The sequence below is a fragment of the Silene latifolia genome, chromosome Y, assembly GCF_048544455.1.
Source record: "Silene latifolia isolate original U9 population chromosome Y, ASM4854445v1, whole genome shotgun sequence".
Classification (NCBI taxonomy): Eukaryota; Viridiplantae; Streptophyta; class Magnoliopsida; order Caryophyllales; family Caryophyllaceae; genus Silene; species Silene latifolia.
In genome coordinates, this window is record NC_133538.1 from 378,137,448 (window position 1) to 378,157,791 (window position 20,344).

Consider the following 20,344-nt stretch of genomic DNA (forward strand, 5'->3'; position numbering starts at 1 on the left):
TTAATGTGGACTTTCTTTGGAAAGCTATCTCCGGGAGGGACTTTACCCATATAAAGCGTTGCTATACATTTGCTATCCAACATCCGGTGATTCGATTCACCGAACGCTTTGTAGCCGGTTGCATCAATGGGAGGTACGAGCAAGATCGGTGTACTCTCATCGACTTAACTTTTCTTGAGTCTTATTTGAATGTTCGAGCGGTGAGGCGTTATAACTTCAACACGCCACTTGAGATACTTACTAGGTTCAATGATTTTGCTCAAGGGACCACCCAACTCAAAACCTTTGTGATGGGAGGTCTAATTACAATTTTGGCCAATCACCTTTGTCCCGGGTTCAATGCCCGAGGAACCTATATTCCTCTTGAAGGGAGGACTTTGATTGATGAGCACACCATCTTCCACAGTCACCGATGGTGCAACTACACTCGAGATGGGAGTGTGGAGTGGCACACCAAGGGATGTACTTCAATGGTCCTTGAGGGATGGAAGATACCGGGCATTGACCCAAGATTGAGTCCATACTCTCCTCCACCAAGCTACCTCCTTGAAATCCAAATTCTTGATAATCCCCCTCAAAGGGAAGAGCCACACCATCAACCACCTCTTGGAGGGCCGGGTGCACCTATTCGCCCACCTTCCTACGTCCCTATCCCGCCTTACCCCACTCCATATACCCAATTCCAACCAGAAATCCCCAACACCCCGGGTATTAATGATTTGATGTCACTCATGAATAGAGTGGACCTTGGGGTGCATAAAGGAAGGGAAGACAACTACTTGGCCCTCTACCCCCAATACTATAACATGGCTCAACAAGGGTATGTTGACCCTAATGGCCCTTTGCCCTCTTGGGCACAACCGGAGCTCTTGTTCCCAAATTATGGGGACCAAGCTTGGGGTCGAGGAGACGGAGGGCAATCTAGCCAAGGTGGAGGGTACTCGGGTCAAGGAGGAGGATTTGACCAAGGAGGATATTGGGGCCAAGCACCCGGATATGATCAAGCCGGAAGTTCTCATGGTTATGGCTATGATCAAAATGAGGATGACGAGTGAAAGAGGCCTAATTCACCACTTCCATTTGTATGATACCCATCTCTCCCTCTCTCTTTTGTATATACATTGCATTTAGTGTAGCTTCTGCATGCATTTGTATTATATTTCATATTGCATTTACATTTACATTAGTTAGATCATTAGTATAGTTGCATTGTAATTTAATTCATGTAGATAGTTGCATATAGACTAGAATTCATGCATAGTCACTAATGACCAATCTTATTCTTTTCTACACTAGAAATAGTGTTTAAATCGGTTTGGGGAGGTTTGATCATAAGTGACCATAGTTTACTAGAAATCATGCATCATATAGTATAGTTTAGATTGCATTCATTTGTTATATATGTCATATAGAATTGCATTTAGTTAGAGCATGCATTCATTCATACCATATCATTGCATTTGTACTTTATTTAAAAAAAAATCAAAAAATCCCAAAAACATGTATTTCCTTTTTTCCTACTCCTACATGTACATTGAGGACAATGTCCAAAATAAAGTGGGGGATGGGAATTTATATTCCAAAAATGCATAAAAATTGAAAAATTTCGAAAAATCACAAAAATATGTCTTTTAATTTCATATAAACAAAAACCATAAAAATTTGAAAAATTGAAAAATCCAAAAACATGTTCATTTCCTTTGTAGTGTAGACTTGTATATATTGTTTTGTATATATTGTGTTCGTCCATCCTTTTTCACATTGATTGACTATGCCACATCCGAGACATGAGGATATTGAAGACCGCATGGTATGATCTTTCCAATCTCCTTTTTCCTCTTTATGTTAATGACTATGTGGCTTTATTTTGATTGATGCGGTAAAAACAATGTGAACTTAGGACTTGCATTTAGTTTATATGACATATTAGTTGGTAGAAACATTTGCATTAGGATGTTTAAATGTTAGTTGCATCATGGCATGTAGTTTGCATGTTAGAAAAATTTTGCGAAACCGTCTACTTGGGAAGCTTGACAAGTGTATATAGGCCCTAGTAGATGCTTTTTATTCTTAAGACTTTGCTTGTAGAATACTTGTAAAACACCCTAGGATGTGTCATGCTAGTATCCTTTGACCCATGGTTTAAGGCCTAGTCGAGAGTACCTTGTGGTGTGATAACTCCTTGGCTACCGTTTATTCTAAGGTGCCCCTTGAAACCATGCATCCATCCATCCATTCATCCATGTTCTACCTTACATTTTGTCATCAAAAAGGGAATGGGCGCAAAAAGAAATCAATTTGAGTTCAATGAAATGAAAAGTGAAAGAAAGTTTGCAAAATGCATCAAAAGAAAAGAGGAGCAAAAATAGACTCCTAAAGCTTCAAAAATAAGGCACCCTCCCTACATATGGGGTGACTTTGAAAATGTTCAAAAAGAAATGCAAAGAAATGCAAAAAATTGTCAAGTGTTGAAAATGCCAAAAATCAAAAAGAAATGGCAAAGAAAGTGTTCTCAAATGTTATATGCCACAAGAAATTGGGGGGAAAAACAAAAACAAAAGCAAACTCCCAAAAGTGAAACTCAAATTCTATCGATCCCTTTATCCACCGTATCCATTTTTGTGCATGGTAGAGAGGGGACGACCCTTCTTCTTGTCTAGGCAAGAGGGGGAATTCCGCGATCCTCCAGTGTTTCTAACACCATAGGGAGTCTACTCTTGACAAAAGCATTTAACGATTGAGGACAAAGGTACCTAGCTTGACACAACTTGGAGGTGATTTATTGGTATCCTTCTAGGCTTAGTAGTTTGAATAAATTGCATCTATGAAGGAGTGTGTACCCTTGAATTGCTTCCCTTGTAGATAATTTCCGCCACTTAGATGAGGAAAGTGGCTATTCTTTTGTAGATGCATCCATTACTTGATTTTGTGTGTTTAATGATTGGATGTGTCGCCATTTTGGCAAGACCCACCTTGCCTTGCAAGAAGGTATCCTACCTCATGGTTGTCTTGTTGTGAGTTGAAGGGGCGGAGTGAGACCCGGTAATTGTCTCATATCGGCTATGTTATTAGGTTAGTTTAAATAAAGGTCTAGTTTTAGTCACCCCTTTACTCGGGACGAGTAAAGGTTCGGTTTGGGGATATTTGATGTGACCATTATTTGCGCACATTTAGTCCCCTAATTGAGCCTATTTTGCATACTATTATAACATTCTATGACCATTTTATCCGTCAAAACCTTCCTATTTGCTTTTCTATCGAATTTCATATGTTTTGTAGAAAAGGAGATAATAAGGCGGAAATTCCCGTCTTTCGTGCATATTTGGAAGCTACTTGACGATACTAGATGGACTAGTATGAAGAGGAAGCAAAGACTAAAGACCAATCCCGCAAGAATAAAATAGGAATGAGCAAAAAGGGAAGAAAAGAAGGAGAATCATTGCTGAAGAACAATCCGAGCGGATTGTCTCCAATCCGCCCGTCTCCACATTACACAATCCGAGCGTCTTGCTTTGAATCCGCTCGGATTGCCCCACCAGAATCCGCCCGGATTCTAGCAAATCCGCTCGTCTTCCTCTCCCAGAATCCGCCCGTCCCGACCACAATACGCACGGATTCCCCCACAGCACAATTCCGTCTTCTCCAAGCTACAAAGAAAGAAGCCCTTCCTTCAAGAAATACCGGCTCCTCCCTGCTCTAAACTCAAAAGTGTAATTACTAGTTTAGCCCTTAGTTAACCCTAATGCACCCACCTAATTTCCACTATAAATACCCCATTTGTAATAATCAAATGAGGGAGTTTGATTTTAGAGAAGTTTTTAGAGTAGAAAATCCTTCTTTAGATTAGATTAGGAGTAGATTAGAATAGATTACTCTTTAATCTTTCCACAAATTACACATTAATCTCTCTTTAATTATTGTTCAAGTTTATTATTCAAGTTTATTATTGGGTAATTGAAGATTATTGGGTTATTATTGGGAGATTGACAACCTTCCATCAGTCATCAAGTTTCTTCTATTATTCTTTGCATTATTATTTGGATCACCTCAAGTTTGGTATAATTCCTTTACTCTTTAATCTTTATTGTTTATTTCTTCATTCTATTATCATGTTTATACTTGTTGTGATGATTGACACCATTAATGACATGTTTCCCATGATGATGAGTGAGTAGTTACTTAGCTAGGATTAGTGGGTAATTAAGGGAAACCAACATGGGATTGATTCATGCTTAATCTAATATGTTCACATGATTAAATTGCTTGCTTGTTGTGATGTCAACTTTATGCACATGTTATGTTTGATGAAATGCTAAGCCTATGAATCCTTGCATTTTTACCATCTCTTATCTACTCAACTTGACTCGTAAGATATAACCCAACTCGAGTCTTGTTAGACCATGCATAGAAGTTGATTAGGAGGAAAGTAAGTCGACTTGTAGGTGTTGTACAATCTAATCACTTCGGCTCCGGGACCCAACTCTTCCTAAGAACCGTAAGATATAACCCAACTCGGTTCCTCCACAACATTAATTGCTTGCAACCTTGTAAACATGTTTGTATGATCAACACCATGAATCCCCCATGACCCCATGATATCCTAGCACTTTTAATCAATTGTTTACATCTTTCCTTTTATTGCTCGTTCTACTTTATTGCTTGCATTAGTCTAGACACAACTACAAACCCAAACAAATTGTGACACTAGCATAAATTGAGATAGATAGACTTAGAACCCAATGCACACCGTCCCATGGATCGACCTCGACTTACCGCTAACTAGTTGTTTGTTGAGTATTATAAATATTTTTGATTGGATGAGTGACGACATCGTCCGGATCAGCAGTAAAATACGATTAAACTATCAAGAAGAGAGGGACATGTCGGGATTTCGGTTCACTACGGCAGTCCAACAACTCAGCTGTAAATGATTCAGACGAACTAATGTGAGACGGATGTTAAAAGGTCCTTTCGGTCCACTTTCTATCCTAAAATACCACTAACTTAACTTTCGTCCTCATTAGGGTAGTCTACTGTTTATAGCAGGCCTATTTAGTCCAATCTTTTGATCCAGGATTAATTTTAGCCAGTTTAATGGTTGACATAGAAGCGTGCACTCAACTAGGTCGGGAATTACAGTTAAATTGCTATAGTGACAGAGTCTCGTGATTAATTCATCTAATTCATCTACTAAATCGTCATCTTTCTACCGCATATTCCCTAATCCCAACATGAAGGGAGTTTAGCTACTCATATTGGTAATTAAACTAACAGCAGATAAATTTCAGTGAAAAAACATAATGAATAAACAATAAATCGCAATAATGAAAATTAGGGCAAGGGAAAATAAGAACACAAATGAGAAATTAAAGCAACAAATGATTATTATTAAATAAGGGAGAGAAAGGATTACAATCAATGCGAATCCGGCGTAAAGAACAACTGAATCCGAGCAATAATAACCCCAAAGCAAAGTAACAGTGAAAGGAATAAAGGAACGTAGTAAAGTTTTCAGTGGAGAGTTGATAATATGATAGATCGTCCTAATTAACCTAGTAATCCGTGCTTAAATAGCAAACAAAACAAGTTTATGCGAAATAAAACATCACGCGGGCTAATTAAAGCCCAAACCCATAAAAATCACTCGATCGAGTGGATTAAAACCACTCGATCGAGCAACTCTTCAGCAGATTCTACTCGATCGACCAGAAAGGCACTCGATCGAGTGGAAGGTCTTTGTGCAAGCTAAGGATCGAGTGAAAACCACTCGATCGACCACCAGAGGGCATGAAAACCACTCGATCGACTTGTAAAAGAGCTCGATCGAGTGCTTGACTTCATTTCAGCTTACGTCTGCGTCTAAGTGCCTCGTAATGCGTGCCAGGACGCCTCCAAATGCAGTATCTTACTCTGGGACAATCCCGTCTCCTCTAAATGCATGCAAAAAGTACGAAAAGGAGTATGGTTCCACTACTTTCGCGATCATTCCTACAAAAAGAACAAAATACACCAAAGTAGCCAATTCGGGGCAAAATACCATAAAAATAGTATAGAAATGCATAGAAATACGTGCTGAAATAGGCTAAAAAGACTATACATTAGGCACGTATCAAATCTCCCCAAACCAAACCTTTACTCGCCCTCGAGTAAACTCAAAACTAAACTAATGGAACGGAAATGATAACTCAGAGCTAGCTTAACTTGTCTACTTGAACCAATTTAATGCAACAAAAATCAACGATTAAAGCCAAGCGAAATAATACACAAACGAATTATAAGCTGTTCAGAAATAAAGCTGACCTATCGACCTTGTAAGACCAACAAAACTGGACTCTCACGTGGTCACTCTTCTCTCATGAAGCAAAGGGCAAATGTATTAGGTAAAAGAGAGAAGAAAAGACAGTCACTCACCTAACTGCGACCTACATAGCATGCATGCAACAAAAATGAAAGATAATTCAAGTACTAATGCACAAATTCCAACCGATAATGTCCGTCACAAATAGGGTTTGCAAATAATATGGGAATAGTGAGGTTCAGGTGAGAAAAGGCAAAACAAGTTATGGAAAAGTGGAGGTAAAAGCGTCAAGCTAGTTCCTAACAAGACCATAATGAAACCATCCGGATCTCAACTGACTGAAAAACTAAGTACAAGTGCCCTTCACTTGGCACAAAACTCACTAGACTCAAAGCACAATCTCCTCAAAAAATATGGGATAGAACGGAGGAGTCAGACGGTCACAAACTTCCCTTTAAAAGCACCGTCTGAAACAACTAACTGAAACAAACAACCCTTTTCGATTGTACGTCTTCAAACATCTTCTCAACTCTGACAAGAGGGCACAACTGTTTTCACAAATTTTTCTTTCTTTTCCTTTTTTTTTTCTATTTTTCATCATTTTTTTTTCTTCTTTTTCTTTCTTTCACGTTTTCTTCCTCTCTTTTTTTTTTCAATACTTTTTTTTTCTTTTTCTTTCCTCCTTCCTTAATACAAACACCAACTCCAAACAAGAATTACAGACCAAACTGCAATGGAAAACATACCACAAAAGAACATACTAACTAGCTTGACTAGGCAGGCTTAGTTTGGAATGTAGCTAATGGGTCAAAAAGGCAAGTTTTGGCTAATGTGGAGCTAAATGGGTGAAAGATATAAAGAAAGGGGAATTTGCAAGACCCTCCCTGCATGTGACACCAACCACAAACCCGAATATGTGCATTTGACGAGAAATTGAATGTCATAAATGTGCAAATGAGATGAACATGCTATGCAAGGAGTACTACTCTCAAAATTCCTAATGAACTGGTCATAAATGGCACCAGTTATGGCTCTAAAAACTCAGAATTTTTAAGTAGTTTGCCAGTTTATAGGTCAAGTCTAAACAAATACTTATATTTGAACAGAAATTCGTAGATTATGCGTATGACAAGGCTAATAACTATCAATAAAAGTGCAAGGCTCAAGTAAAATGACAAGTTATAGTGCAATTTCATCACGATAATCTACCGTTCCGACTCAACCTATATGCAAAAATAAACGTGAAATGTTTTTGAATTTTTGAAATTTTCTAATTTTTTTGGATTTTTTGATTTTTTTATTGATAATAAACAACAATGCAAACTGAAAAATTAAACGTGAATGCAAAACAAATGCAGATGCAGACTCAAAAGGATGCAATACCCTCCCCAAACCAAAACGAACAACGCCCTCGTTGTCCTCCAGCATACACCAGCAGAAATATGGGGGAACGGGAGTATACAACCAACAAAATAAAATAAAAGCAATAGATACAGGAGACAAAATAAAAGAGTGAGAAAACATACAAAACGCGAACTTCCCCAAACCAGCCAGAAAACTGGGGAAGTGAGTAGACCAGTAGCTACTCGTCGTCGTCGTCACCGCCATCTCCCGGTACTCCGACTCAACAAGACGGTTTCCCAAACCAAAGAACAAACTAGGGGAACCTCTAATCGTCACCTCCACCCACATCCTCCGCACTGTAAACGGGGGTCTCTCGCCTCCTCTCTCTCGGCGGCTCGGTCTGCCGCTGCTCGGCCATGCAATCGCACCTCTCGTGCTACGGTGTCTCCTCCGCCTCGTCCTCCGAGTCGAAGGGAGTGGAGGGTACCCACCCTCGGGTATCGGTAGAAGGAGAGATGCGGCCACCTCTTGGAATCGGTCGCCGTGCTCGGATATGGAACTCGTAGAGCGGGAATACAGACAAGGCCATATCCCGTCTCATCTCGAAGGTACCCGTGGGCATCCCCGTAAAGGGGTGAGAGCGACCTCTCCCAGAACAACACTCCGAAGGGCTGGAAAGTAATGGCTAATCAAGGCTAGCTTACCGACTCGGCCTAGGTGGCAGCATACCAGGTTGCGGGAATCGAGGCGTGGCTCCTCGACCCAGCATAGAGAAAGGCCTGGCAACGGTAGAAACAGTAGCTGAAGCTGCGGTGGTGACTAAGGCGGAGATAGTGGCGACAGCAGGGGCCACTGACTCGCTCAAGGACGGACTGGAGGTGGTACTAGTAGAAGGTAAAGAACTAGTATCCATCCTGCAAAATGATAAAGGGAATGATAAGAAAAATGGCTGCTAACCGTGGTTAAAACAACACGTCAACCAGAATGTGACAGCATGGGAATGCCCTATCAATCGAAGAAATTCGATTCTACAGCAAACAAAACCCAACAATTCCTCAAAATTTTCGAATTACAACATGCAAGGGCGATAGGGGACGGGAAAACAGTGAGCAACAGTGGCATGTAAGAAACAATTAATATGAGATAGGTCATGCCAAAGATAAAGACCGTCCCGAAATCGAAATTTTCGACATAAATCGCCCTAATCGCCGTTTCTTTGCAAAGGCTCGATGAAGCATGGCTAAGCATACATAGAAGTGCGATTTCGCTTAACAATCGAAGTAAAAACCGCAACAAGATGCTAACTAGACAAATTCAACGAAGAAAAAGCAAAGTGACAAATCGAAAAATTCGACTATCCTGAACTCATATCACAAAGATCATGTGAAATTCGAGTTAACATGTATTAAGCATCGAGGAATTATGATCATGATCATCAAGCAAGCTAATTAAGGGCGATTAACATTATCAAGTCGAAAATTTCGACTAAAGGGGATTTCTGAAACCCTAATTCAATTTCACCTCAAAAAGATCAAAGTAATTGAGATTAAAATGCAAGAGGAAGGAGGAAACACTTACTTGATGATAAAGGACCTACAATAAGCAATTAATCTTCAAATAAACAAGCAACAAAGGCGATTTATCGAGCTTAAAAACCGCAAACCCTAAGACCCTTTAAACACCGAGAAAACGGGCACAAATAGAGGGGAAATCAAGGGGCTTTTGAAGATTAATTATCAAGGAGGGAATTGTAGGTGGCGGATTTGGTGATTTGGGCAAGTAAAAGTGGATTTGGGGAAGAAATTAATCGCAAATGGGGAAGGGGTTAGACGAAATTAGAGGATGAAATGAATTAGAAAAACAAAATAAGAGTTTAAGGTTAGAAAAGCTCCCGTGTCCTATTCATTTCCACTCGATCGAGTAAATAAACTACTCGATCGAGGGATTTTTTTGATGTCCCTGTTGCTCGATCGATAAACAGCCACTCGATCGACCAGTTTCTCTTTTGGCCCTTCTCGATCGAGTAAATAAACCACTCGATCGACCATATTTTCACTCGATCGAATACAAAAAGTACTCGATCGAGGACTTCCTCTTGTAGACTCTTGAATTTTCGTCTTTTCTTCCTTGAATTGCGTGAGGCTTCCCCAAACCTGCATAAAACACATCCAAAAATTCCCAAAAAAAACCAAATACGCAAAAACACAGTCTATAGTCTTACGTCTATGCTAAAAATTGTCTAAAACTAATTGTCCTAATTAAACGCAATAAAACAAAGTCAAAAGAAATTCAAAAATTGTCTATTACAAGGTGTTACACGGGGCATTTCCCCGTTTAATTCCCATCAGATTTCAGTAGCCCCTTCGTGGGCTTCCGACTGGAGGACGTCACCTCAGCAACGCTGACTGTCCTCTTCATCTTCCATGAGCTTGAACTATCCTTTGAAACAGTAGGAGGAATGTAATTCCAATCTATGTAGGTTCGAACTTGCTTCGTCCTTGCTCCTCTGTCATCTTCTTTGGCATCCTTGCTTCCAATTTGATTGATAATGGTTGCACCATGTCCCTTGACAGCCCCATCCTTGCTTTCATCTGTACCTGCAGTAAGGAAAATAGACGAACTGTCCTCCTTGTTGCTCTCAATTTGAGGCGGAGGGTTAGCAATAACAACAATATTCTCCAAATTTTCATTTGGAGTGTCACTAATAGGAACAATAGAAGAGAGAGCATTGCAAGGCTGGGCTTGCATGGGAGCTCTCCGGAACTTGGACTGATGAAAAATCAGCTCCTCATCCCCTACCTGAAAGGTCAAAGTCTTCCCCCTGACGTCTATTACTGCACGGGCAGTGGACAAAAATGGTCTCCCTAAAATAATAGGGGTGTGTGCATCTTCGGGGATATCTAAGACGATAAAATCAACGGGAATAAAGAACTTCCCGATCTGAACAGGTACGTCTTCTACTATACCTAATGGCCGTGATAAACTACGGTCGGCCATCTGGACAGTCATCTTGGTGCAACTCAGTTTTGTCAAACCAAGTCTCTTAGCCAGAGACAAAGGTAAGACACTTACACTAGCGCCTAAATCGCATAGCGCATTATCAATCAATTGCATACCAATATGACACGGAATCGAAAAACTACCCGGGTCTCATTGCTTAGGGGGTAACGTTTTTTGAAATAGGGCTGACCCCACCTCAGTCAAAGCTACGGTCTCACTGTCATTAATAGTCCTCTTACGTGCTAAAATTTCTTTCATAAACTTTAAATAAGAGGGTACCTTAGTCAGCAATTCAGTGAACGGCACGGAGACTTCCAAGCTCTTCAAAAGTTCGACAAATTTTCCAAACTGTTGATTAACTTTGGTATTCTGCAGCCGCCTCGGGAAGGGAACCGTGATTGGTATCTCGAGTCCCTTGTTTCTCGCTTCCAAAGTGTCTTCCTGAGCAAGTTCAAGATCCTTTGACGCTTCTTACCTCTCGAACGAGGTCTTTTCGGTGATTTCTCGCTTAAACGAGCACTAGCAGGCTCTCGTATAAGCTTCCCGTCATCAATACCACTCGATCGATCAACTTCTTGATCGATCGAGCGGTTTCTTCTTCAACAAAGATCGATCGAGCAAAGTTTCTACTCGATCGACCAATCTCATTATCTGTTTCACTCGATCGAGTAGGAATTCTACTCGATCGACCAGTTTGTTCCTCTTGTTCACTCGATCGAGTGGAAAAGTCACTCGATCGACCACTATCATCCTCAATTCTGCTCGATCGAACACCGCCTTGATCGATTGAGTAGTTCCTTTGTCGTGAGCCCTTTTTCTCGACAAGACAATCGCTCACCATCGCAATGGCTTCCCTAGGTCTGATTTCTTCACTTCTGGTCCCTCATAAGAAAGACCGCTTCTCAATTATATCAAGGTTACCGTCTCATGTGGATTCTTCTCATTTTGAGTCGGTAATTGACCCGTCTTTCTCGAGGATTGATTTGCAGCAAGTTGGGCAACTTGAGTCTCAAGTGCCTTAAATGACGCGTTTTGCTGTTGATTTTGTTGATCATTCAGCTGCAATTGCTTCGATATGGCTTGCATCATGGACTTAAGCTCACCCATTTCACTCACCCCACTAGAAGATGATGTACCTTGGTTAGGAGGGTTGAAAGAAGGAGGCTTCGATAGCCCTGTTGATTCTTGTGTGGAGGAATATACGGCGATGCGGAGGGCAAAGATTGAGTACATTCTGACTACTCCACCTCAAATTGGGGTGGACATTCGGCTCGTAGTAATCGTTGTTCTGCCTAAAGTGTTGGAAGGCGGCGCATTGCTCAAAAGGATCGGGACAATGATCCGAGACATGCCCCTCTCCTCCACATCTTCTACAGACGAAAGGACCGTCTGTCATAGCATTAACCTGATACATTCCTCCCTTGGAAGCTCCTCCTAGCTCATACTTGTCAAACCTTGCGATAAGAGCTTCAAGCGCAGCGACAGAAGAAGATTCAAAGACTCTTCTTTGATTTCCTCTCGAGTTCCCATATTCAACCTTATGGATGGCCAAATCATCTATGATCTTCCACCCCTTGGTTGCTCCCAAGTTTTCAAAGAAATCGACCATTGGTCACGCAGATCCAAAATAGCCCTCCGATCGTCATACGACCATTATAGAAATGATTGCACAAGCTCCATTTTTCGAAACCATGGTGCGGTATGGTACGCACTAGCTTCTTAAATCGAACCCATGCCTCGTGAAAATTCTCGTCGGGCCCTTGTTTGAAGCTCGTTATCCGAGCTCTAATGGCAATAGTTCTCGATGCGAAAAAATACTTCTTATAGAACGCTAAAGCCCGGTGAATTCCAATCGGTTATGCCGTGAGCAGCTCGGTCCAAATCCCTATACCACTCCCTCGCAACATCGCGGAGTGAGAAGATGAACATGGTTTCTTTTATCGATCCGTCATCACGCCAAAGCAGTGGGGTATGGAGCGGCAATAATCGATAAAGGTCTCCATGTGCTTCGCCGCATCCTCCTCGTTTGCATTACCGAATCGATTCTTCTCAACCATATTAAGGTAAGAAGGTTTCGGCTCGAATTTCCTGGCTTCCCCTGGTAGCTCGAACCCCTTGTAAAGATCCTCAGCTGTGGGTTCAGAGTGACTGACAATGGTCGCTTCTTCGGCCATTTCGGGAAAGTCTGGAAAAATAACGGATTCAACTGATGAATTGGAAACTGGAGAAGATGGTGGATTGTCCTCGAACAGTTCGTTCTCGTAAAAGTTGGAATGAGAACTAGGTTCTTCCAACTGTTGGTCTTGAAATAATCTCCTCTTTACGTGCAAAGATCTTTCAATCTCAGGATCGAATGGTAGTAGTGGACCACCTTGCGACCTGCGCATAAGAAGAAACTACAACAGAAAATAAGAATAGTCTAAGGAACGGGTGTCCCTTAGACTGAAAAGGACTAAAAATAAAACAACTAATAAATTGAACAATTGCCTCCCGTGAACGGCGCCAAAATTTGACACGGCTATCGCAACCCTATCAAAGATAAAACCTAACGGTCTCAACTAAAATGTAGCAGAGGCAGTCGAGTATCGAATCCACAGGGAGGTAATGTAATTATAGCTGTCTATTTCTAATCCTATGGTAACAATTGGGGGTTTGTTTGGAATTGGTTCTAAACTACGAAGGTTGAAGGAAGAGAAATAAAATAAAGAGCAGTAAAGGCAGTAAAATACGATTAAACTATCAAGAAGAGAGGGACATGTCGGGATTTCGGTTCACTACGGTAGTCCAACAACTCAGCTGTAAATGATTCGATTTAACTAATGTGAGACGGATGTTAAAAGGTCCTTTCGGTCCACTTTCTATCCTAAAATACCACTAACTTAACTTTCGTCCTCATTAGGGTAGTCTACTGTTTATAGCAGGCCTATTTAGTCCAATCTTTCGATCCAGGATTAATTTTAGCCAGTTTAATGGTTGACATAGAAGCGTGCACTCAACTAGGTCGGGAATTACAGTTAAATTGCTATAGTGACAGAGTCTCGTGATTAATTCATCTAATTCATCTACTAAATCGTCATCTTTCTACCGCAGATTCCCTAATCCCAACATGAAGGGAGTTTAGCTACTCATATTGGTAATTAAACTAACAGCAGATAAATTTCCAGCAGAAAACATAATGAATAAACAATAAATCGCAATAATGAAAATTAGGGCAAGGGAAAATAAGAACACAAATGATAAATTAAAGCAACAAATGATTATTATTAAATAAGGGAGAGAAAGGATTACAATCAATGCGAATCCGGCGTAAAGAACAACTGAATCCGAGCAATAATAACCCCAAAGCAAAGTAACAGTGAAAGGAATAAAGGAACGTAGTAAAGTTTTCAGTGGAGAGTTGATAATATGATAGATCGTCCTAATTAACCTAGTAATCCGTGCTTAAATAGCAAACAAAACAAGTTTATGCGAAATAAAACATCACGCTGGCTAATTAAAGCCCAAACCCATAAAAATCACTCGATCGAGTGGATTAAAACCACTCGATCGAGCAACTCTTCAGCAGATTCTACTCGATCGACTAGAAAGGCACTCGATCGAGTGGAAGGTCTTTGTGCAAGCTAAGGATCGAGTGAAAACCACTCGATCGACCACCAGAGGGCATGAAAACCACTCGATCGACTTGTAAAAGAGCTCGATCGAGTGCTTGACTTCATTTCAGCTTACGTCTGCGTCTAAGTGCCTCGTAATGCGTGCCAAGACGCCTCCAAATGCAGTATCTTACTCTGGGACAATCCCGTCTCCTCTAAATGCATGCAAAAAGGACGAAAAGGAGTATGGTTCCACTACTTTCGCGATCATTCCTATAAAAAGGACAAAATACACCAAAGTAGCCAATTCGGGGAAAAATACCATAAAAACAGTATAGAAATGCATAGAAATACGTGCTGAAATAGGCTAAAAAGACTATACATTAGGCACATATCAACGCTCACTAACGAGTTCTCCAAAGCACCGGGAATCGTTACATATGAGCATACCTGTCGCTTCTTTGATGCGAAACTCCAGAAGGGTCAACAGGTTAGCCCACACATTCTTCACATGATTGAGAATGTCGAGAAGCTGGAGGCACTGAATTATAAAATCAGTGAGAGCATTGTCATTGACCGAATGCTTCATTCTCTTCACGATGGTTTTGCCCTTTTCGGGGCGAACTACTACATGAATGACTTGAAAAAGAGTCCTCATGAGCTACACTCCCTTCTCGTACAGACCGAGAAGGATATGAAATTGAGTGGGAGCATGAAGCAGGATGTTCTCACGATTTCCAATAAAAGTAAGGGTAAGGGCAAGGCGAATGGCGACCTAGCTGTAGGTAAGCCAAAGTTTAAAAAGCCAGGAAAAGGTAAGAGTGGGCCCGGTGAGACTAGTGGCTCACAGGGCAAGGCAAAGAGCAAGGGCGGTGACATAGAGTGCCACCATTGTCACAAGACTGGACATTGGAAGAGGAACTGTCCCGTCTACCGTGAGGACATCAAAGTAGGCCGCGTCGTTCCTGTTGGTATGTCATCTTATATTCATATGATTGAGATTAACCATGCAAGTTTCGGAACTTGGGTACTTGATACTGGTTGTGGTTCTCATGTGTGTAATCATTTGCAGGGCCTAAAGAACATCATACCTCTCGAAAAAGGTGATGTGGACCTGTGAGTCGGGAATGGAGCACAAGTTGCTGCAGTCTCGAAGGAAACATACGTAATCCAACTCCCTAGTGGTTTTGAGTTATTTTTAAATAACTGTTACTATGTACCCAGTTTGTCTAAGAACATTATTTCTGTTTCCGTACTTGCTAAAGACGGTTTTGCATTTTCAATAAAGGATAATAGCTGTATTTTCTCTTTTAATGAAATGATTTATGGCAAAGCAGTTTCCATGAATGAAATTTACATCTTAGATCAAACCACGGAAATATTACACATGAATAATAAGAAAATAAAGGTTGGTGACAAAGATCAAACCTATCTATGGCATTGTCGAATGGGACACATAAATGACAAACGCGTGAAGAAACTTGTCGATAATGGGACTATTCCCGCATTCGATTTTTCTACATATGACACGTGTGAATCATGTCTCATTGGCAAAATGACTCGAATTTCCTTCAAAGATGTTGGAATGCGCGCTAGTGACCTATTAGGACTCATACATACGGACGTATGTGGATCTATGTCAATTACCGCTAGAGATGGCTATAGATATTTTATCACTTTCACGGACGATTTAAGTAGACACGAATATGTCTACTTAATGAAGCATAAAAGTGAGTCTTTTGAGAAATTCAAGGAATACCAGAACAGGGTACAGAACCAAATGGGTAGAAAGGTTAAAGCACTCCGTTCAGATTGGGGTGGCGAATATCTTTCAAATGAGTTTGATCAACACCTTAAAGACTGTGGAATCGTTCTACAGTTAACTCCACCTGAAACACCTCAATTGAATGGTGTGTCCGAACGGAGAAATCGAACCTTACTTGATATGGTTCGATCCATGATGAGTCACACGGTAGTACCTGATTCATTATGGGGTTATGCTCTTTGTCACCGCTCTTATACTTAACAAAGTCCGACTAAAGTCATGACAAGACTCCATATGAAATGTGGAAGGGAACGGTCCCCAACTTGTCCTTTATTCGGGTTTGGGGCTGCGAGGCTTATGTCAAATGGAGACACGAGGATAAGCTCGGCCCGCGATTGGTCAAGACATACTTTATACGTTATCCAAAAGGAACATTTGGTCATTACTTCTATTCGCCTGCCGAACATCGAGTTTTTGTTGCGGCTAGTGCGACGTTCTTAGAGAAAGAATTTCTCGAGAACAAGACGAGTAATAGAACCTTCGAGCTGTCGGAGATTCCAGAACCAACAACCGAGGAACGGATGGAGGAAGATGTTCCTCCAACTGATGATACGGTTAATATTCCTGAGGAACCTAGGAGGTCGGGTAGAGTCTCTCATCCTCCGGACAGATACATTGGTATGGTCGAGGAGAATGACGTTTTACTACTAGAGAGTAATGAACCCGTTACCTATAAAGGTGCTATGACCTGTTCCGACTCAAAGTTATGGCTCGAAGACATGCAATCCGAGATGGACTCCATGTATGAGAATGACGTATGGGATCTAGTTGATTTGCCTAATAAGGTAAAACCTCTACAGTGCAAATGACTTTACATAATAAAGCGTTCTGTAGACGCGCAACCAGATACCTATAAAGCACGACTTGTGGCAAAAGGTTTCACTCAAGTGCACGGATTGCATTATGATGAGATTTTTGCACCTGTAGTCATGCTCTGTCCATTCGGATAATCTTAGCGATTGCCGCATTTCATGATTATGAAATTTGGCAAATGGATGTGAAAACCGCCTTCTTAAACGGTTATTTGGAGGAAGAGATGTACATGGTGTAACCCGAAGGTTTCATAGATCCTGAACATCCTAAGAAAGTATGCAAGCTTAAGCGTTCCATTTATGGACTTAAACAAGCTTCTCGGAGTTGGAATCATCGTTTCGACCAGGTGATAAAAGAGTATGGTTTCACTCGATCGGTCGAAGAACCATGCTTATATATCAAGTCGAGTGGGAGCAAGATTGTATTCTTGATATTGTATGTCGATGACATACTCTTGATTGGGAATGACATTCATCTCCTATCTTCGGTTAATGGATGGTTGAAGAACCATTTCCAGATGAAAGATCTGGGTGAGGCACAGCGCATTTTGGGAATCCGTATCTACCGAGATAGATCACGACGGACGTTATCACTTAGTCAGGAGTCTTATTTGGATAAGATTCTTGATAGGTTCAGCATGACCAACTCCAAGAAGGGGAACCTTCCAATGACGTGTGGGATGCAGTTGAGCAAGTCTCAAGTCACCCACGACGCCTGAAGGGGTTGAACGCATGAATCGTGTTCCTTATGCATCAGCTATAGGATCAATCATGTATGCCATGATATGCACACGTCCAGATGTGGCACATGCATTGAGTATGACGAGTCGGTACCAAAAGAATCCAGGTACCTACGGAGGACTAAGGATTCGGTATTGACTTATGGAGGAGATACTAAGCTATGCGCAACCGATTCTGTGAGATGCTAGCTTCCAAACGGATCTCAATCCGGTTCGTCTTCACTCTTAGTGTGTTGTAGCAGATTCTACTACTGAATCGTTGAATTATGATAAGCATGTAGGGCACGTCATTTCCATGGGAATTAAACGTGTTCCTGAGTTGTAGTACTTGATTATGGATTTGATACATTATCTTTTTCATATACTATTTATAACTTCATCGTTTTATTATAATATTTTGTTTTTCATGTGAATTGTACTGACAACATTGAACGCCATAAAGTGAACTGAATTACATTATATTTCTTTTGGTCCGTAATCGCCAATGTGAGCTGATAACTCCGGCTATTATATTGTGCAGTCGATTGATGGTGGGTTCAATGAGCCATAAGTCAAACGGTTGACTGATCGATCACAGATGCGAGATTATAACGATACCTCGTAGGACAACTTTTTGTGACAACGTAATGGAGTCCTAAATGTTTAAAAACATTCGGTGCCAGGTCGTGGATAGGACATCCATTGTGTTCCTAGAGTCGATTCTTTTGACTATCGACTGTCTCTTGAGATTAAGGCAGTTTTTGGGTGACTTTGGTTTCTTTCTCACGATCCGCCGAATCGTAGGCTAAGTAGATTTTTCTGGGTCATTTCATACTGTGCTTACATCTGCAGGATTCGAGTTGAGGAAAATATTCAACCCTTATCAGGTATAGTTATTTCTCAGGGCCACTCGAGGAGTAGTAACTGAAATGCATGGCCATGCTCGAATGTTGATTCGTTTATCAGTTAAGTTACTCTCTAGTCGGGGAAACCACTCTTGATAATGATCGCTTGTAAAATACGACCTTTGTGAATGTGGATTTGTAAATTGTTTTACATTGAGTGGGAGAAATTTTAGGATATGAGAATCGCTTATCGCACATACACTTGTGAGGACAAGTGGGAGTTTGTTGGAGCTTGTGTCCTCCACAAATTAGTGTGATAACATTTGTAAATCTCTTACAGGTTCACAAGGGTATACTTCGTATATTTAATCAGTTGATTAACGTTTACCTAATAATGGTTGGCTTGCTAGAAAGTTTGACGTTATTATCATACAGATGGCGGTGATCAACTGGTCCCTAAAGGTCACACCTATAGGATGTGTTTGAGAGATGTGGTTATAGAAATATGATCACATTGATGCCTAATATGACTAAACAGTTAGCCAATGTGTTGACGAGACAATTATTTAATGAAGATTAAATAATATTAGTTGAGACAATTAAACTGTGAATTCGTAAATTAAATATAATAAGTTATATTTAATTAAATGTATGTAATGTTAGCTTGGACGAATTAATCTGTTAATTCGTAATTAAATGTAATCGGTTATATTTAATATCAACAAGATGAATGTGTCATAGTGGTAATAGTGAGGGTACACAAACCAAGAGGTCATGGGTTCGATCCTCACTAGATGACAATTTAACACATTTTATACATTTTTTGGAATAACCAAAATAAGGAAATAATACTCCTTATTTCGGTTATATGGGCCGAAAATAAGGAAGAAAATATCTACCCTATTACTAACCTAATTCACGGTTTAAGTAGGTTAGAGGGAGATTATTTTTAAACCTAATTTTTCTACTCATTGCTTTTGCCTCTTCTCATCAGAAAAAACACAAAAACCTAAATTTTACAGAAAATTTTAGATCGATTTCTAGCATAATCAATAGGGCATATCTCATATCGTCTTGGGTGCAACTGATAGGCGAATATCTACTTTGATATTGTTCTTAGGCCGTACTTGCTAGGACCGAAGGTTATTTCTGAATCTTCTTCTTTTGTTTATAAATTTTATTTTATGACTAGTGATCGTCATCATAAAATTCGTTATAATCCTTAATTATAAGGGAAGTATACAGATTATTTCCCACATTATCTTCGAGAAGGAGAGGAGTGATGGATGGGTCAATCGTGCCAAGTATGGCACCCTTGAGAAGTCTGTCTTGTCGAACCCAGGTATAATAAGCCGGGTTCGATACTTCTTTCTTGTCTGCATCGGTTTTGGTCGATGGAGGACATAGATGTGAGCCATCGACAAATTTGAGTAAATCAAAACCGAGAAGAAAATCAGTGAGTTGAGTGGTCCAATAACGATATGTTTGTGTAGTTAACTTTATGCATTGATTGAGGTTGATGACGACGAAAGGGGTAAGGGGTTCGAAAGGGTTTGGGAGGGTAGTTGTGGAAGCCGACATGATGAAGAAAAAATTTTTGTGAAAGATGATCGTAGGCTCGATACCATATAGAGAATAGAGAATACGTTGAATGATTAACTTGATTAGAAACAATAAGGTTACAAGAGTATATATAATGTACATAGAAAACCCTAATACCTAAGACTAGGAAACTAGATATCTAAAAGATATTAACAATCCTAAAACTAAGGTAACAATATAATAAAAAGATACATATAAAGATTATAAAGATTACAAGGAAGATACTAGAAAATATCAGAGGCTTACGTATCCTTAATATAATACTGTAATATGACTTCTTTTAACTTCATATTAACTTAAATACCGTGA